We start from the raw sequence: 20,562 nt of genomic DNA, 5'->3' as shown, positions 1-20,562 counted from the left end.
GGGAGGAAGGAGCATTGGGGAGCAGGCGATGAGGCTGCTGAAAAGTACGTCTGGATCACATTAGCATTGTGGGCAATGGCAGTCATTGGAGGTTTGTAAGTTCATAAGGGACACGATCACACTCGGGCCTTAGGAAATCACTTTGGTGGTGTGAGCAACATGTAGCAAATAGTCCCAACACTCAGTAGAAGGATCTCTGTTACAGTGTGTCTTTGCAGGGGTTATGAAACAATGACCAACAAATTAAGAACTTATCATTTATGTCAAGAGGCTGGCGTGTCTACCTAACAATCACTGTCCTCACTGGCAGTGTTAACACACAAAGTGGTATTCTAGAACCAAGCTCAACGATCAAATATATTCATGGTTGCTAATTTGTTGCCAAAGCTGGTCTGTGCTTCTAAAAACAGAAACAAAAGCAACAGGTTTGGGGGATCTGAGCAAATAGTTAAGAACAGGAAAACAAACCAATGGACTGAAAGAGATCTATTTAAAACAGACACGATTTGAGACTGTTGATAGCTATAATGCACATAGAGAAGAGGCTGGAGGTATTTCCTATCTATGTTCTCAGGTAAAGAAAACCCAATTAGTAATGTCTGCCTTTAACCAGGGATTTGCTCTGTGCCAGGTCCTATGCCAAAAACTTTACAGCCACAACCCAATCTTCATAACTGAAGCTAAAGCTGAGAAACTAAGTCACTTACCCAAGGTCACACCCAGGAAATCCTGGAGTCAGAGTGCAAACCAAGGCCTTCTGACCCTGTGCTCTTGACACACCAGGTCACAGACCACAAATCCTTTTTCTGGAACTTGCTGAGAAAGTCATCAAGGGCCTCGGGTGGCTGCTGAATATTTCTCTTCATGTACAAGCAGAATACAGATCCCAGATTCTTGACTCTGGGGGTCCCCTCACGCGAGAACTCACATGCAAAGTCCTCACCCCGAGACCGTGTGTTCCTTGTACAGCTGTATGCAATGTGGCTTCTTCAGCAACAAGACACCAGTACCCGGGATTCCTCTGTACTACAAGCAGTCCCCATTAGTCAAACCACATCAGAAGCAATAAAAACGCCTCAGGTAAGCCCCAGAAACCAGAGAAGCCACAGACAGAAGGGCACCAGAAGACCAAAGGGTATCTGGCTCTTCATGCTTCATCTAACAGATGTCAAGTCTCCTTCTGTGTGTCACTGCAGTCTCATGTATGACCAGGGCATGGGGTCCAGACCAGCATATTGGGAGAGTAAGAGTCAGGAGAATGAAAAGGACAGGAGGGGGATTTTTTAAAATAAACTTTATTTCTGTCAATTTTATATTTACAGAAAAATGGTAAGAATATTACAGAAAGTTACCATATACCCGTTTCCTTGTTATCATTGCCAAGGGTACATTTGTTACAATTAAAAAGCCAATATTGATACATTATGAAGAAAGTCCATACCTTATTCAGATTTCCTTAGTTTTTACCGAATTTTTTTTTTTTTTTTTCCTTTTCCAGCATCCCATCCAGGAAACCACATTACACTCAGTTGTCATGTCTCCTTGGGCTCATCTGGGCTATGACAGCCTCTCAGACTTTCCTTGCTTTTGATCATCTTGACTGTTTTGAGGAATACAGGTCGGGTATTTTATAGACTGTCGTTCAGTCTGAGTCTGTCTGGTGTTTTTCTCATAGTTAGGGTAGGGTTAGAGGTTTGAAAGAGAAAGTCTTTGAAGGTAAAGTGCTGTCCTCATTACATCATATCAAAGGTACTTGCTATTAACATGACTTGTCACTAATGACGTTTCACCTTGATCACCTAGCTGAAGTAGTATTTGTCTGGTTTCTTCACTGTCAAGTTACTGTTTTTGTTCCCCCTTTACACATGTCCTGTTTAAAAGGAAGTCACCATATGCAGCCATACGCAGTCACCATATGCAGCCACACTTAAGTTATACTCCATCTCTTTTGGGGGGAGTATCTGCATAAATTATTGAAATTCTTCTGTATGAAAGGTTTGACTATTCTCCCCCATTTATATATTCACCCTATAAGGTTTATATTAGTATGGACTGATAGATATTTATTTTATGCTTTGGGATATAATCCAATGCTACGTTTTCTATTGTGTTGATCAAGTTGTGTCAGCTTTGACCCTTGAAAGTTTTTTGAGTTTATTTTTGTGTCCCTTTGATGTGCCTCCATCATTTTGTTTTTTGAGTAATTCCTTGCTTTCTGGCACTACAAGATGCTCCAGCTAATCCTGTATATTCTCTGCCCCACATCTAGAATCAGTCATTTCTCCAAGAAACATTGGTTCCTTTTTTTGGATAATCGTAGTAGAAACCAAGATGTGGGCCCTGGGAATGTTCATTGCAATTGAGGTGTCATTGCTTCTGAGCTCACTCAGTAGAAAGAGCTAGGACACATGTGTATATATTAATCTGTGATATGCACAATGTGCTGGTTTGAAAGGATGTATGTCCCCTAGAAAAGCCATGTTTTAATCTAAATCCCAATTCACAAAGGCAGAATAATCCCTATTCAATACTTTATGTTTGAAATTGTAATCAGATCATCTCCCTGGAGATGTGATTTAATCAAGAGTGGTTGTTAAACTGGATTAGGTGACAACATGTCTCCACCCATTTGGGTGGCTCTTGATAAGTTTCTGGAGTCCTATAAAAGAGGAAACATTTTGGAGAATGAAGGAGATTCGGAGAGAGCAGAGAATGCTGCAGCACCATGAAGCAGAGAGTCCTGAGCCAGCGACCTTTGGAAATGAAGAAGGAAAATGCCTCCTGGGGAGCTTCATGAAAACAGAAGCCAGGAGAGAAAGCTAGCAGATGACTCCGTGTTCGCCATGTGCCCTTCCAGCTGAGAGATGGCCTGACTGTGTTCGCCATGTGCCTTCTCACTTGAGCGAGAAACCCTGATCTTCATCAGCCTTCTTGAGCCAAGGTATCTTTTTCTGGATGCCTTAGATTGGACATTTTTATAGACTTGTTTTAATTGGGACATCTTCTTGGCCTTAGAACTGTAAACTTGCAACTTATTAAATTCCCCCTTTTGAAAAGCCATTTTGTTTCTGGTATATTGCATTCCAACAGCTAGCAAACTAGAACACACACATATCTATAAATATGTACACCACTATCAATCCGTCTATATCTACTTCTATATCCATATATCCATCCATACCTATACTAAATATGACTTCATACCAATATCTCTGACTTTCATCTAGTACTCCATGGTTCATTCTAGCCCTCTCTAGAAGGAGAATTTTGACATCTTGAAAACAGCTCAAGGACAGAAGATAGTGAGAGGGAACCTCATAGAGGGGCCAAGGGAAGGATTAAAGCAAACTGCATAGTACCCTGCATGTGCCACTGATTGTGCTTCCGTTCCCAGTGGTGGAGCTGTGCCTAGGGGCTGGGGAGAAGAGGCAGGCCATCTCTGAGCAGTCCTCAGACCCAAGAACTGTCCTCAAGCTTTGAAGAGAAGGCACCAGGGCTTCTTGGTGTCTAAACTGGAAATACTGATGTCTTTTCTTCCTAAAGTAACCAACTTTCAAGGAGTTCAAACTGTGTTCAGCCAATATTGCTGCCATGAAAGGAAAGGGGACTGGAAGAAAATCTAGGAACTATGAGTACCGAGAAGGGAAAGGAAGGAACCTAGACCCTGACCTGTCCCTGGGAGCCCTTGCACAGCTGTCATGATGCACTGGGTCCTTTCCCTAACACACAGGCCAACCACTGCGAGGGGCAGTTCTGTTGTGAGAGCATTTGAGTGTGAAGAGTGAGAAACCTACCCTGTCTGCCTCCCAGGATGATGCTGCCCCCTCGGCATCAGAGTCAAGATGCAGCAGGGTTTTACATCAGTCTCTTCCTGTGACTTTCTGGTCCCCAGTAAGTGTCACTTCAGGATTGTTTAGAACAAGAGTGAATTAGAACAGGGCAGGCCATGGTGGCTTGGTGGCAGAGTTCTCGCCTGCCATGCCGAGACCCCGGCTCGATTCCCGGTGCCTGCCCATGCACACACACACACACGAGTGACTTAGGACAAAAGAGACCTGGGGCACTTTTAGACTCTGAGCCAGGAAAAATAAAAGCCCTGGTTTTAAATCATTCCTCACTGTGAGTAACGCAGGCCAGGATTATGTGACTCACGAACCAAAATGGACTACACTAATTGACTGAACTCTGAACCTAATCCAAGTATTAATTTTTTTTTACTGCACTGCAAACAAAATCAATGTTGTTGTTTTTTAAGTCCTACTGACCCAATTCAAATTAGAACCAGTCTTCAGAAAAGGCCAAGCCAGAAGAAAGAAGTCAGAAAAGCAAAGTCATTTCCGTACGAGTATTTCATTCACTTCAAGCGTCTGGCACACGCAAACACGCGTTGCATGTGCATTTCTATCAGTAAAAGCTCTTTTAATTGAACCTCACTTAACCGATTGCCAGATTAACCAACAAGCCCCATTCCCTCCATGGATGTCTCGGAGGCTCCCAGCCGGCGGGCTACAGGGTGGGAACCCTCTCTGTCCTGGTGGATTGTGTCCTTTGTGAGAGTCGGAAGTGTTTGTCCCCAAACCTGTGTATAACAGTTTTACTTGTTATTGTAATTCCATAATTTAATTAAAATATCAAATAAGCTAATCAACCATCAGTGCAAAAAGAGAGCTTCCTTGTTTCCATGAACGCTAAACTGAAAGCTTTGGATAAACTAGACAAACGTGCGCTGTGTTAAAAATATAAACAACACCCTGAATGTCCATCAGTGGCTCCAATTCAAAGAAAAACTCTCAGTAAATCACTGTACATTTGAATGTTTTGTATGAACGTACAATTAAGTTATGCTGTTAAATTTTAATGTTCTCTGCTTTAGACAAATATAAATGGCTGAATGCTCTTCTCAAGTATGTCAGATAGGGTTTTTACTATATATATATATATATATTTTTTTTTTTCTCCTTCTGAAACGCTAATCTATCTATGACCATCACATCAGCAGGCTTTTCTCCTGGTCCAAGACCTCACCATTGTCTTACCCTAACCCTCTGCCCTATGATTAAGGCTGAGGGTCAAGGAGACCAGGCAGGGGGTCTTGGCCCCCCACTGAGAAGCTGCGCCGCTTTTGGAAGGCACTTTGCTCCTCTGCAACTCAGCTCCCTTGTCTGGAAAGTGGGTGATAACAGTTCAGAAGCTCCTCTACTTAAGGGTAGAAAAAAAAGCAAAAGAAAGAAATTTTTCTTGGTATTTTTCTAAATGGGAATGGCCAAATCCTGTGCTTTTGAAACAGCCTGAAGAATATAAACTTAATTTGTCTGTACGGGACCCAAGAGTAAACCCCAGTGATAGGAGTTTGCCCATAATTGTACCAGCATACCCACAGCAGAGCTCCAGGCACGATGTGTCCGTTTCGACATGGGTGGTCATGATTGAGGAGTTTAAACAAGGTCCTGCTGTCAGAGATGAATTTTGCTGAGTAAGGCAGAGTGGTCCAAACTTTTTGAAGCTCTGAATTTCTTTCTTTCAAAACTACCAGCATTACATTGTACTTCTACTAAGTGCACCAAAAGAAAAGCAACGCTTAAAATGGGTGGGCTTAGTGGAATCAAAAGTCCGAATCCTGGTTAGAAGCTTGGAGAAGAATAAATTTATTACACTGGTTCATGTGACTCCCCAGTCATTTCCAGCTCCCAAAGAAAAACCTGACAAGGAAGAATTTCGTACAATGTGCATGATTGGGTTAGTATTTTAAAAAACAGAAAACTCAAAAAACCTGTATTGATTTCACCTATGATAGTCACTCTTTCACAGATACAGTTTATAGGCAAGCAATAAACAGCAAGATGTTTGAGGTGCTTATGAAAACTGCTGCAATGCATGTGGGGGTAAAAAAAGCAATTCTGTCAACTACTACTGATCATGTGCTTCAGAAAAAGAAAAAGCATTCAACAGAAGGTGTCAAATTGACAGCCCTGAATGACAACAGTCTCAACTTGTCTGTGGACAGTGATAACACATGTCTATTCTTTCACCTACTAGTGCTATGAAGGCCAGTCCATTGAATAATTCCGGCAGCATACAGGGCAGAAACAGTTCTGCTCCAGCTATAGCAGCATCTGTGACTAACACACAAGTTACTGACATATCTGCACCACAAGTATATTCCAGTAAAAGTTCAGAGGGGACATCAAATGAAAGCCTTCCTCGAACAGCCACACAACCAGCACTTCTCCACCACCAAAGCCTACAGTCTCCAGAATTGTTTCTTCAACCATCTGGTAAACCAACCACTTAGACCTACAGGAAATGCAGCAACAAAAATACCTAATCCTATAGTAGGGGTCAAGAGGAAATCCTTGCCTCATACAGAAGAGAGCCCTAAGAAAACCAAAACAAGAGAGGATGAAATAAGCGAAGATGCTGTCTTTCTCTGGGTGGACATGATAAAACAGAAATGAAGGAACAACTTGATACAGAGATAAGTACAATTCAATCAAAAACTATTCAGACAGCAGCTTCTCTGTTGGCCTCTCAGAAAACATCCAGTATAGACCTTTCTGATAACCCCTCTCTCTCTGAAAATCCTGTTCCTGTAATCAAGAATTCAATAAAACTGAGATTGAATCAGTAAGAAAAAAAAGCAAAATTGCTTTTTCACAGATTAGAACAGAACTACCTCCCGGAACAAACAGGACAACTCTGCCTGCTAACAAGAGATGTTTTTGGGAGCCACTTACTTAGTGTCATTTTGGACTTGCCAAAACCACAGCAACAACAACTACATGTATGCATACGTGGAAAAGCAGTCCCAACCTCACAGCATCTTCATGTGGATTCAGTGAGAGAAAATATCCAAGCCCTCAGCACACTGATGGACCCTTGCCATGAGCTCCCTACATGTTGGCTGCGCTTGTTATCTAACTAACCAAGTCACCCCATTCTCTGTGCCGAGTGCCTGAGTGGTTTGAAGCTCTATGTATCCCAGAAAAAAACATGTTCTTAAAATTAATCCATGCCTGTGAGTGTGGACCCATGTAAACAGGACCTTTTGACAAGGCTACTTCAGTTAAGGTGTGACCAAACTCATTTAAGATGGGTCTTAATCCTATTACTGGAGGCCTTTCTAAGAGAATGAAATGCACACAAAGAGAGAAAGCCACAGAAGCCAGAAGCTGAAATCAGTGAAATCAAGAAGAGAAGGGAAAGACCAGCAGACGACGCCACGTGGTAGGGGTGCCAAGGATTATGAGCAGCCAGTCTTTGGGAAGAAAGTATGCTTTGATTTGGACATTTTTTAGACCTCAAAACTGTAAGCAACTACCTTCCCATTGTTCAAGCTGAAACATTTCATGGTATTTGTTTCAAGCATCCTAGAAAATTAAAGCAATGCACAACCTTGAAGAAAAGCATGAAGCCATGTCCTGCATGTGAAGGTGAATCTGAGGCCAGATGTCAGATGGATTCAGCCCTCACCTTTCCTCAACTGCTCTAATGTAACAGGCCAGGGTAGTCTGCACACCTCCAGTCACATGCCTCCTCTGGGCTCTTTCCCATCTTACTGCCAGGTTGCCTTTCCCAATACACTGTCCCTGAGCACCCAGTATCCTCTAAAGGGTTTGCCACTTTCCTCTCAAGCCTTATGAGAATTGTTTTCTCTCCAACAGGATGTCCAATTAGCATCTCCTACTCAACATGGCCAAAACAAAAAACAAAATTTTGATGTTCCTCACAAGGCCAGTTCCTTTCTTGGTCTTCCCTATTTCAGTGGCCACCTCCCATCCATCCAGCTGCTCAAGCCAAATACTTAGAGTCATCTTTAGTTTCTCCCCATCTCTCAATCCTCATGGGCCATGCATCAGAAACTTTATTAGTTTTGTTACTCGATATATCTCCATGATTCCTCACCCCTGGCCTAGTCAGCACCCTCTCTAGCTTGGACCCCTGCATTGGCTTCATAACTGGGCTTCCCATTTCCATGATTGTTTCCATTCTCATGGAGTAGCCCTAAAATCCTCTATTGATGTCTATAACACTCAAAATAAAAATCCAGACACCGTACTTTGGTCTATGATGCCCTTGCCAACATCACTGATTCATTCTCTCCCTCACTCACCATGCACCAGCCACTCTTGTCTTTTCTATGTTCCCCAAACATGTCAAAATTTTTTCTGCCTCAGTAATCTAAATCAATCTTTCTGGATAGTTCATTTAAACAACCCAAACTCCTGGAATCAAGAATGGATGAGCCTTTGTAATTCTGTATAGCTTTATGGAATACCAGGTCACATCTCAGACTATAATGGACGGATAATTAAAAAGTACTGGTAGAATGCTAGAGACCCGGGTTCGATTCCCAGTGTCTGCCCATGCAAAAAAAAAAAAAACAAAGTAGTGGTAGAGTTCTTGAGGGTCCAAAGGTCAGGGGTGGGGAGGATATATATATATGGAGCTATTAAACTTTCCCTTCTGGGAAACCCTGGGTACTCTCTCGACCTTTGAGGACTCCCAAGAAAATAAGCCAAACAGTTGATTTTGAGGCTTGCCCTTATGAAACTTATTTCTGTAGGGGATAAGCTAATACCACCCATAATGAGGCCTAAGTTTTACTTCTAGAAAACCTCTTTTGTTGCTCAGATGTAGTCTCTCTCTCTCTCTAAGCCCAACTCTTCAAGAAAAATCATTACCTACCTGCCTACATGGGACATGATGGGGCTGAAAATCTCCCTGGCAATGTGGGGCATGACTTCCAAGGATGAGTTTGGGCCTGGCACTGTGGAATTGAAAATGCCTTCTGGACCAAAAGGAGGAAAAGAAATGTAATAAAATAAGGCATCAGTGGCCAAGAAAGATCAAATAGAATCAAGAGACTATTCTGGAGGCGACTCTTATGCAAGCTTTAGTTAAGATAGTGCTGACTGCCATGGTTTGCTAAACCTCAACCAACATCACTCCTGTTGACTCTTAAGAACACCTAGGGCTTGAACTGAGACTCTGTAAAGGTTTCAGGTACTAAGTTTGCTCTCCTGGAGCCTATAATTCCTGGAAGGTTTCTAGGTCAGATAAATTCTGAAACCCAGAGGGACCAGCCTCTCCAAGAGTAACTATTGATTACATCCCCCTATGCTTTCCAACATGGAAGAATCAGAACGGGCATTGCCTAAGGATCCCTACAGATTAGGAGAGGGATCAGAGGTAAAACAGAGAAAATAGGATTTTACAAATGAGTATGACTGCTGAATCACTATATTAATATTCCTTCCTGCCTCCAGTATTTTGGAGTAGCTAAAAGGAAAAATCTGAGATGGTGGAATGGTAACACATGACAAATTCTGGGATCTGTTCTATACCTACTTCTTGAAGTGTGCTTTGAAAATTATTTTTTCATCTTTATTTGCTTTGTATATATATTATATTTTACAATAAAAAGGTTAAAAATTGATTGTGATGAATGCACAGCTGAATGATGAAACTGAGAACCACTGATTGTACAATTTGGATGATATACGGTATGTGAATATATAATCTATCTCAATAAAATTGCATTAAAATAATAATAGATTGGTATGTGGGAAAAAAGTACATATTACAAACGATGGACAGTTGTATTTTAATACTCTTTCATCAACAGTGACAAATGTACCACACCAACACTATGCATCAATAATATGGGAGGATTAGGGTTTTCTTTTTTCTTTTATTTATTTTCTGGGGCAATGAAAATGTTCTAAATTTGATCACAGGGCTGTATGCACAACCATGTGATGATAATGTGAGCCAGTAATCGTATACTTCAGATGGCTTCTTATGCTGTGTAAATAGATCTCAATAAAATTGCATTAAAAAAGGAAAAAAAAAATTCCTGCCTCAGGACTTTTGCACTTGTAGTTACCTCTGCTTAGAATTTCCCCTTTCCAGCCTCAGTGCCCATGTCACTGTCAACAAAGGCTTACCCTGGCCTCTTATCAAGTCTTTTCCTCAGCACTGTCCACAGACCACACTCAAACTCTTCCTTTAACACTGTCGTGCATTGCCTTCACAGGAGCTGTCATTTCTCTTCGTCACTGATCCTTTAACCCCAGCACCCCATTAGTCCTAGGAGGTCAGGACTGTTTCTCTCTACTGTTCACCACTGTAACCCCAGCACCTAGAACAATGCCTGTGGCACATGGTAGATGCTCAGTAAAATTTAGTTGAGCATATGAACACCTGACACAAATTCCTTCCTCCCTTTCTTCAGCTAACTTGATCTCTTGACTCTCACCTTTCCTCTTAGTTGTAGCTCAAGCCTCACAATCGCTTAGCCAGCAAGCTTTGCCTGCCCCACCCCCATACAGCTAATCACTCCTCAGGGCTCTCCTTTCTACACAGTTTGATGCAGCATTTATTTTTCATGTCATTCTCTTTATCCATATCCCCAACTAGACTGGCAGCTCTGTAAGACCAAGGATGAAGCTCACTCAGCCTTCTAGCTCCTGTGCACAGAGCAATTCTCTGCATCACTGACATCTTTTGCTGCCCAGGCCATTAGATCTAAAGCAATAATTCCTTCCCACTCCCTTCTCTATTTGCTGCTTTTATAGCACTTATCATCACATAATATCATATTTTCTCTATTTATTGACTCATTTATTCTGCTCGTATATTGTCTCTCTTACTCATTCTATTCCCCATGCCTAGAATAGTGGCTGAGACATAGCTGATGCTTAATAAAGATCTGTTTACCAATAACATGTTCATTAAATGAAGGGATGTTAATTGATTTGCTACCATGACCACCATAAACTTCAGGTTATCCAAAAAGCAGGGACAGTCGATAAACTATGTTTACAGGAGTAACTCACGGTTTCCAAACAAAGCACACAGAAATGATTCATGAAAATCACAATCTGCAGCAAATGTAGGGTGAGGAAGAGGGCAAGTATAGATTTAGCTGATGAGCAAAACATGTCTCAAAATGCTCCAGATATCCACAACCTGAGTGACCAGTTGCTTCTTTTTTTTTTCTTAACTTTTTTTTATTGTATGGTATAACATGTATACAAAGCAAAGAAATAAATAAACAGTAGTTTTCAAAGCACTCTTCAACAAGTGGTTACAGGACAGATCCCGGAGTTTGTCATGGGCTACCATACGATCCTCTCATATTTTTCCTTCTAGCTGCTCCAGAATATAGGAGGCTATAGGGTTTAAATACTTTTTTATCATCACAATCGACTATTTCTTCCTTCTTTTTATGTGAATAATAACATATATACAAAAAAGCTATGAATTTCCCAGCACAGCACCACAGTTAGTTGTAGAACATATTTCAGGCTTTGACATGGGTTACAATTCCACAATTTTAGGTTTTTATTTCTAACTGCTCTAAAATACTGGAGACTAAAAGAGATATCAATTTAATTATTCAGCATTCATATTAATTTGTTAAGTCCTATCTTCTATGTATAATTCCACCATCACCTTTGGTCTTTCCATACCTCTCTTTGGGGTTGTTTGGGCTATGGCAATTCTAAATTTTTTATATTGGAAGTGTCTGTCACTAATATGGTGTAGGGAGATGGAACTATCTGATGTTCTGGAGAGGCTGGGCTAGGTTTCAGGACTTATCTGGACCAGGGACCCATCTGGAGGTTGTAGGTTTCTGGAAAGTTACTCTAGTGCCTGGAACCCTTGTGGAATCTTACATATTGCCCTAGGTATTCTTTAGGATTGGCTGGAATGGTCCTGGTTGGGGGTTGGCAGGTTATGATAGGTAGCAAGATCTACCCGAAGCTTGCATAGGAGCAACCTCCAGAGTAGCCTCTCAACTCTATTTGAACTGTCTCTGCCACTGATACTTTATTAATTACATTTCTTTTCCCCCATTTGGTCAGGATGTAATTGCTGATCCCACGGTGCCAGGTCTATGGATTCATCACTGGAAGTCCTCTCCTACGTCACCAGGGAGATTTTCACCTCTGGATGTCATGTCCCACATAGAGGGGAGGGCCACGATTTTGCTTGCAGAGTTGGACTTAGACAGACTGAGGCCACATCTGAGCAACAAAAGAGGTCCTCCAGAAGTAACCCTTAGGCATGCCTATACATAGTCTCAGCTTCTATGCTACCTACATAAGCTTCACAAGGTTAAGCCTCATGATCAAAGGCATGGCCTATTGATTTGGGTGTCCCTAAAGTTTGACACAGTATCAGGGAATTTCCAATGGTAAGGTTTAATAGTTCCATAGTTTTTCTTCCCTCCCTCAGGGGACTTTGCCAATATTTTTTGATTATCTGGTTAATATACTCTAGGATGTTTCCAGGCATTGCAATAATCTATACAGGATTAAAAAAGACCTGTTTCTTATTCTGTGCTCTCTGTTTCAGTTGTTCAAATGAGCTATACAGATTGGTTGAATTAAATTATGCACTACAGAAAATTTCAGTTCCAGATCAAATAAACCTGTCTTCCATTAGTCTCAAAAAGTATGTGAGGTTCTAAAATACAGACACTGTCTTCCTTACCCCTATGTTCTGAATTACTTTAACCCCAACCTGTTCAGTTTTGTTCTTATCTCTAAATATCAGGTTATATATATATACATATATATATATATATATATATATATATATATATATATGTAACAGCCTCTCAAAAATCCAGAAATAATAAACACTACTCCAGACTTATGTGTCTACTCTAAAAGCTTACAATCTAGGCCCCTGTTTTCTTACAAGCATTTTCTAAAGGTGACCATATCATTGTTTTTTTGTTTCTGGCTTATCTTGTCTCATCAAATGCCCCACATGTTCATTCACATCGTTGCATGCCTCATGACTTTGTTCCTTTTTGTAGCAGCACAACCTTCATTCATAAGTATACACCATCGTTCACCAATCTACTTCTCCGTCAGTGCATCCTTCAGCCACATGCATTCCTCGGGCATCATGTAGAGGGCCCAAAGTACACAGTCCATTAACATTCTCAATTTTAGATAATTTCATTGTTCTCAAGAGACAGAAAACCAATAAACACACCCTTGCCAAATAGGAAAGCTAAACATCTTAACTCTTAACTCTTGTCCCTCACTCCATTGTTTACCTCTGCTGTTGCTGTGGTAGTGCTGATGGTTTCCTTTTGAACATAGCTCATAGCATGCAATAGCAGTTTTCCCCCTATATCCTGGACTTAAACACTCTTTATACAAGAATCATATCTTTGAAGCAATTCTTATGAGAACTCATTCACATTTCTAATGTGCCTTTACGTTCCTAGTTAAGTTCCTTCCTAAGTATTTGATTCTTTTAGATGCTATTTCGAATGGAATTTTTTCCTTTACTGACTCCTCAGTTAGGTCATTGCTTGTGTCTAGAAATGTTACTGATTTTTGCACATTAATTTTATATCCTGCCACCTTGCTGAATTTGTTTACCAGCCCAAGTAACTTTGCTGTAGATTTCTCAGGATCTTCCTAAGAATAGTATCATGTCATCTGCAAATAATGAGAGTTTTACTTCTTCCTTTCCAATTTGGATGCCTTTTATTTCTTTGTCCTGCCTGATTGCTCTAACTAGAACTTCTAGCACAATTTTGAATTATAGTGGTGACAGTGGGCATCCTTGTCTTGTACCTGATCTTAGGGGGAAGGCTTTCAGTCTCTCTCCATTGAGTATGATGCTGGCTATCGGTTTTTCATATATTCCCTTGTCATATTGAGGTCTGGTTGCTTCTTCTGTTTGGTGCTGAAAGAATGGTTCAGTAGGTCTCTGCAGTGCTGCTAATTGTATTCCAATTAATCCAATTAGAAACAGGTCTATAGATAATTGCCCAGATGTTCGATTTCATCAGAAATCACATGCAATGTGACTTAGTTTGCGCAGCTCAGGAAGATTAATGTGAATATGGGTGAGAGGAGAATGGGGTGGGGTGGGGAAGATGACTCTCAGCAAAACAGGTTGCAAATTCAAGTTCCAAGAAGGGTGGAAAGAGATTCAGTAGCCCCTTTCCAAGAGGGCGGCCTCAGGCTACCTCCTTCCAGAGGCCAACTCGCCCTGGGTCAGCTGGGGAGTATAGAGGAGATTTGTTGGTGACATTGGGTTGGCATCTCCCATGTGACATGTGAATAATATCAACCACATTAAGTCACTCTAGGTTCACAGCATTGCTAAAGACATGATGGATAGAAGTTGGGCAATTTTGGCAGCCATTGGGGTAGTGGAAACAGAGGCTGTGACTGAGCCAGGCCATTGGAGCCAGCAGATCAGAAGCCAGCTTGGGTTGCCAGCCCCCAAAATAATGTTTTGTCAGGATGGCATGGGAGGCCTGGCTAGACCTGGTCCACATCAGCTGAGGGAAATGTATGGTTAATTACAAACAGATATATCAACATAGAAGAGCATCCAAGCACTCAAACTGGCTTCACATCACCTTTGAGAAGAAGAAAAGTTGCTTACTTTCTTCTTTTACTGTGAGTAATAAATACTGTGTTCTTACTTTCATCTCTTACTGTGGGTAATATAAATTAATTAATTAATTGTGCCTTAAAGCCCTGTAAGAGACACAAGATTCTTGCCACACAGTAGTTCTTGACCTTGGCGGCACCATGGAATCACCTGGAAGCTTTCAAACCTCCAAAGGTTTGGATTTAACTGGACTTGGACCAGGGTGCAACCAAGGAATTGGGAGCTTTAAAATCTCCCCAGGACTTTAATGTGAAGCCAGGGTTAAGAACTACTGTCCCAACACAGTCTCAGATTGAGAAGGCTCTGGAACGCAGCCTCCATCTTCACCCAGAGATATTCCTAGGTGTTCCCATCACCCTCAGCACTCATTTTATTTATTTATTTATTTATTTATTTACTTATTTATTTTGGCACGGACAGGCACTGGGAATCAAACCCGGGTCTCCAGCATGGCAGGTGAGAACTCTGCCACTGAGCCACATTGCACCACCCAGCACTCATTTTAAAGAGAAGAGGAAGTACCACTCACTGACTCTTGTCACTGCAGGGCCCTTCTGGGGACATACAGTATTCTTCCAAATATGGATTTTACTGAAGCCCTCATAGTTTGCGCTAAAATCCTAATTCCTTAGGCTAGCATTCTGAGGCCTCTGTCCACCTACTCATATATTCATCCACATGTTTATATGAGTTTGAGCCAATGTTCTCATTTTCTTGGTGCTCTCCATTTTATGAGAGGAAACAGAATAATCAATTAAACATCCAAAATAGATGAATTTTTAAAAATGAAGAGTGCAATAAAAAAAAATTGAAGAGGGATGATATGACAGAGACAGGTGAGAGGCAACCTTTCTAGGTGGCCAGGGAAGGTGTGTTTGATTAAATAATATCTGAGCTGAGTCCTAAACATTGAGAAGCCAACCACATGGATATCTAAGGGAAAAGCATTCTAGCAGAGGGACTAGCTAGTGCAAAGGCCTCCAGTTTCAGTTTTCTTACAGCCCCACACCAACTCTCCCACTGCCATGCTGGGTGCCACTGGTTTTCCTGACTTTGCACTTTGGATTTGCCCCACCAGACGTGCCATCTGCCAATCCAAATCTATTGCTTCCTTCAAGAAACCCCCTCCTCCCAGAAGTTTCCCATGACCAGCCTCTCCTCACTCTGTACCACTCTACTTCGCCTCTATGTCTATGAATGTCCTTAGTAAATTGTAATGGATATAAAAGCATGAGATATGAATGCCACGATTCACACATCCTTAATATCATGACTGAATTTCTGTTAAATCATTGCACCCTTGATTTTGTTGTTGTCTCACCTGGATACAACTTGTCTCCTCCTATGTGATTGTTGGAACTTCAGGGCACAGATCAGGTTTTCTGCTTCTTTATTAACCCCAGTTGCTCCTGGAACAGAGCTAGGCATTCATTACATCCTCTGAACAGATCTTTTGATAGCAGAAGTTGACTAGGTTGTCAGTAAGTGCTTGAATGAAAGGACTGATCAGTAAAGCCTTGCCTCAAAACCACACAGCCTTCATTCTAAGATGTACCATCATTATCTCCATTTTGTGGATGAAAAAACTAAGGCACAGAGAGATTATGTAACTTGCCCAAGGTCACACAGCTGGTCCCACTAAGAATGGAGGTCAGTACTATTCTCATTCTCAGTTTTTCAACAAAGAAATGATACTCATAAGAGAGTTAACACAGGTGGCCTGTGTTATGCATTGAGTTGGTGCCAAAGCCACAGCAAACATTCACGGCCAAAAACGCCAAGGATTCTGGGCTCTCCACTTTACCACGTCCCTTTCAGAAAGGTCAAAATTCTGCTTGGGATTTAGCCAAAGGATCAAATAAGCACTGTGCCCTGCACTGAATTTAAGTGCTGTCAGGGATGGCCTGACCGCACATGAAAGCGTCTAATGAAGCAGCAGATGGGCCCAAGGCCAGAACATTTTCCTTCACTTTTAACAGTTTCCTTTCTCTCTCTTTCACTCTTTCTTTCCACTGCTTGAATGACAGAGATGGGGAAACTCAAGTGCAAGAATCCGACATTGATCAAGCACCCTCAGCAAGTTACTTGGGGGAAGGGGCAGAAATAAAATAAAAACACAGGCTGCACAGTTAAATTTGAATCTCAGGCAAGCAATAAAATAGTTCATATAAACAATGAAATATTTTTAGTATCAGTATATCTTGTGCAATATTTGGGACGTACTTATACTAAAATCTCTCGCGTAATGAAATCTTCCCCGTGGGACTATCCTGAGGATCCAACAACATATTGAGTGTAAAATGCTTGCGGACCGGACTGGTTGAATGACAGCATTTGGTTGTACCGAGGTCTGTTCAAAAAACTGTTTTTTGAACTTTATGTGGTCGAAAATGGACAATTCTGGATTCTCATGCAGTATAGAAAAATGACTATCATGGAATCTTTCCTCACAGTTTAATACAAATATTTACCTTGAGAAAACATGGATTTCCCTTCCATGTGTGAGGCTCTCTGTTCTCTCCTTGCCCCAGAGATGTTTTTTCTCTCTATAGCCAGTCTGTTCTTTCTCCTCTGAGATGTGTTGCCTTGACCAGAGGCAGCTTCCATCCTGGATCTATAACCACAGAAATTGACCCCCCTCCCCCGTTCGGGAGAAGTAGAAGTGCTCAAGGAAGGAGGGGAGGGAAGCAAAATCTAGCAGCCAAATCAGTTAAGTCCAGACAAGTTCCTCATGAGAAGTGATAACAGGATACTGACTTCGAAAATGAAAACAACTCGGCTGAACAAGAGGAGAAAATGAGATGAGGAGATAGCAGGGGAAAAAAAACAGGTGGGGAATGGGGCCGAGGGAGAGACCACGTGGAGCAAGTTTGTGGGATAATGTCAAGTGGGAAAGGTCTGTTCCACCTAAATCAGAACATCTTGGCACCTTGTGTGACACACTAGAAGGATAGAAATATTTTTCAAAGGTCCCTGGATATCCTCAGACAGAGTTATGAGGCAGAAGAGTTTGTCTTTGACCCACTTTCCTCTGCCTTCTTTTGGTCACTTCAAGGAAGCATCTCAGAGACATCATTCTGAGATGAGTGCCACCATAATGCCACCCCACTCCTCACTGCCCCAGGTTTGGTACTGCTGTATTTATCTGTCCAGGGTCCCCCTTTTCTGAGACAGCCCCTACACCTGACAAACTAATTGTAACTCAGGTGGTTCACTTTTTTTTTGCACGGGCAAGCACCAGGAATCAAACCCAGGCCTCCGGCGTGGCAGGTGAGAACACTGCCTGCTGAGCCACCGTGGCCCACCCTGATTCACTCTTAATTACACCTTCTGAAGACAATCTTTTTCTCATCTGCCATTCACATTTCTTCCCAATGTCATCTAACCCATTATCTAATCAGAGCAGAAGGTGCTTTACAGGTAGAGGAGGGGGACTGGTGTGTGACCTGGTAAAACTGAGATCTTTGTGTGTCTCTCCAAATACATCCCAGGAGCAACAGACATAGTAGGTGTGTAGTAGATATCCACTAATTTCATGTTAAAATGATCCCATCCTTTAGTATGCTCTGGCTCTCCTAATTTCAGAAAATATCACCCTTACTACTATTTCTTATACAATCATTTCTGTAGGGATATCCACTGATGACCAAGAAGCTCAAGCATGCCATCAGCTACCCACACACACCACCACTGAATAATGTTCTACTTTGGGAACCACAAACAGCAAGTTCACCTTCAGGCACTTGAATAGAAGAAAATTATGGAGATGACAATAGGAATAATGTACACATCTCCCAGGTGGAATGGCAGATTCCTGATTGTTATTATTACTATAAATATTGTGCAACACCTTTGAGCAATGACAATGTACTAGGTGTTATGAAGGGTTTAAAAAACAGACTTCGCAACCTCCAGCTCATGTCTGAAACTCCATGGCCTGTGCTGGCCTGCCCTTTGGAATGAAAAACACGAGAAGATACTTTACACTTCCTTACCCAAAGGCCTGGGGACTTTGGCAAGGTTTCCTAGGAATGGGAGTTACCAAATCAGCCATGTTTGCTTTGCCCACTCTTTGTTCTACCTCTTGATTATTCAGGAGTAGGAGAAAGTAAATAGATGATAAGGGAAGCTTTAAACCTAAGGGCTCCTGAACCATTGGTAGATTCTAAGAACTCCATCTTAAGAACAAAATGTGAAGCTGGTGGAGTAATATGAAACAGTGTCTCTCTAGTAGCATCTGTTCCCCCAAAAATGATTTACAAGGAACAGTGAATGTTCACTGTATCCCAGAAAACTAGGACTGATAACCTGGTATCTAAATCTGGGAGTCATGTGAATTAGTTTGAAAGAAATGGTGAGTAACTTATGGAAGAGAGGAGAGCCAATTTTCTAAAAGTAAGGAGAGAGTTCATCTCTGCAGGACTCCTTTTTCTTGACTCGGGGACCCAGAGGATAGACAAATCCTAAAATTGACCAGCTATTCTTCTACTGGGCAGGTGATTACTTTCAAAGCAGCCAGAATACAGCTTTATATTCATTCATTCATTCTCCCTCTCTCTCTCTCTTCCACACACACACACACACACACACACACACACACACATCACAAAATCTTTCATAGCCTTTGAGAGACTACCATACTCAAGCAGGCTGCAATGTGAGGTGTGGAACTGGTGGGGATTGTCCCCAGCAGGCATCCTCTGCATCCTGGAAGGTGGTATTTGGCATAAATAAGTAAAGTTTTGAAAGCTGAAGGGAAGACAGGAAGAGCCCGTTGGGGTCATTTGTTGGATAGTTGGAGGTTATAGTTTTTCAAGCACTGGAGATAGAAGAAAGTCACACCTTAATCCAGCAAGGCTAAACTACATGGATGCTAGCTGACCCTCTGGGAATGAGGCAGGAATGGGGAAGAACAGTCAGCCATCCCTCCAACTGTAGGAATAAAAATATTTAGTTAGCCCCCCAGGGGAAGGTCAGTGGCTTGAAGAGCAAACTACACAGTCTGTTAATTAATTGGCCATCACTGGGTCTGAATAAATCTTCTCATTTAGAGATGAAGAAATAAAGAAAGCGGACTAAGGAAAAATACTGCAGGACAAGGAAAAGGAATATGATTCTGAAGACTAGGAATATTCCAGAAGAAAGTTTTTCCAAAAATCCAACATTGATAGAAAGAAAACAATACATTCCTCCTGTAAATGGGCAGAAATCAGTAGAGATTAAGCTGAGCTGGAAAGGGAGCTACATGAATTTTCAGATTGTTTCACAGAAATAAATACAAAACAGATTTCAAGTCCGCATTAGAAAAACCTTATGGAAACTAGTCAACTGTGTAAAGGTCAAATTTGGGATGGTGTTCTAGAATGAATAGGGAAAGGTCAAATAAGTAAGTATTAAGAAAGAGATAATTATTAGATCAGAAGTCCAAGCTAGAAAATGCAGGCATTGCTCATGAAGAGACAAAACTGAAAATGAACTGATAACTAACAATCAAAGAAAATTTTCCTGGGCTGAAGAAAAGGCCAAAGTGTACAAATCAACAGCCATGTTAGGCCAATTTTACAAAAAAAAACACAGAGCTAGACACATCTGGCAATGTCTTTTAATTACAAGAATAAAGAAAAAAAAAAGAAGAAGGATTTAGTTGAGCCAGTTCTCAATTCTCAAACTTCCACTCTGCAGCACTGCAGTTTTTCCAGAAATAAAAGGGGTCATGTCAACAAAATGTTGAAGAAACAGTTTTGACCGTAAACTATGATACTCAGTCAAGTTGTTGTGCATAGGTAGGAGAGACTTATACAGGGAAGAATTCAGAAAATGCACCTCTTCCATAATCTTCCTGGGAAAGTGTTGCTAGTCAGTGAACTCTAGTTAAGCAAAAGACAAGTCAAAATTAAACATTTCAGTAATTAACAGCACTGAAATATGTATATCTGCATGTGATTAAAAGGGGAAATGTTAGATTGTATATACTGTAACAGAATAAAATCTTTTTTAAAAAAGTCCATGCAACTACACTAAACAAACAGTGCCTTGGACTGTAATTAATATTACAGTAATAAACACGTGCTATCATGAATCGTAACAAATATTCCACACTAACGCAAGTTGTTTTTGGTGGGG

At 41.3% G+C, this 20,562-nt stretch overlaps 1 pseudogene; it reads left to right on the top strand.

The window, feature by feature from the left end:
- The first annotated feature begins 864 nt into the window (after positions 1–864).
- LOC143686881 (poly(A) polymerase alpha pseudogene) lies at positions 865–6,455 on the top strand (annotated as a pseudogene).
- The last annotated feature ends 14,107 nt before the right edge of the window (positions 6,456–20,562 follow it).

This window comes from Tamandua tetradactyla, chromosome 6 (genome assembly GCF_023851605.1).
Source record: "Tamandua tetradactyla isolate mTamTet1 chromosome 6, mTamTet1.pri, whole genome shotgun sequence".
Taxonomy (NCBI): Eukaryota; Metazoa; Chordata; class Mammalia; order Pilosa; family Myrmecophagidae; genus Tamandua; species Tamandua tetradactyla.
This window is presented reverse-complemented; position numbering and strand designations above follow the sequence as displayed.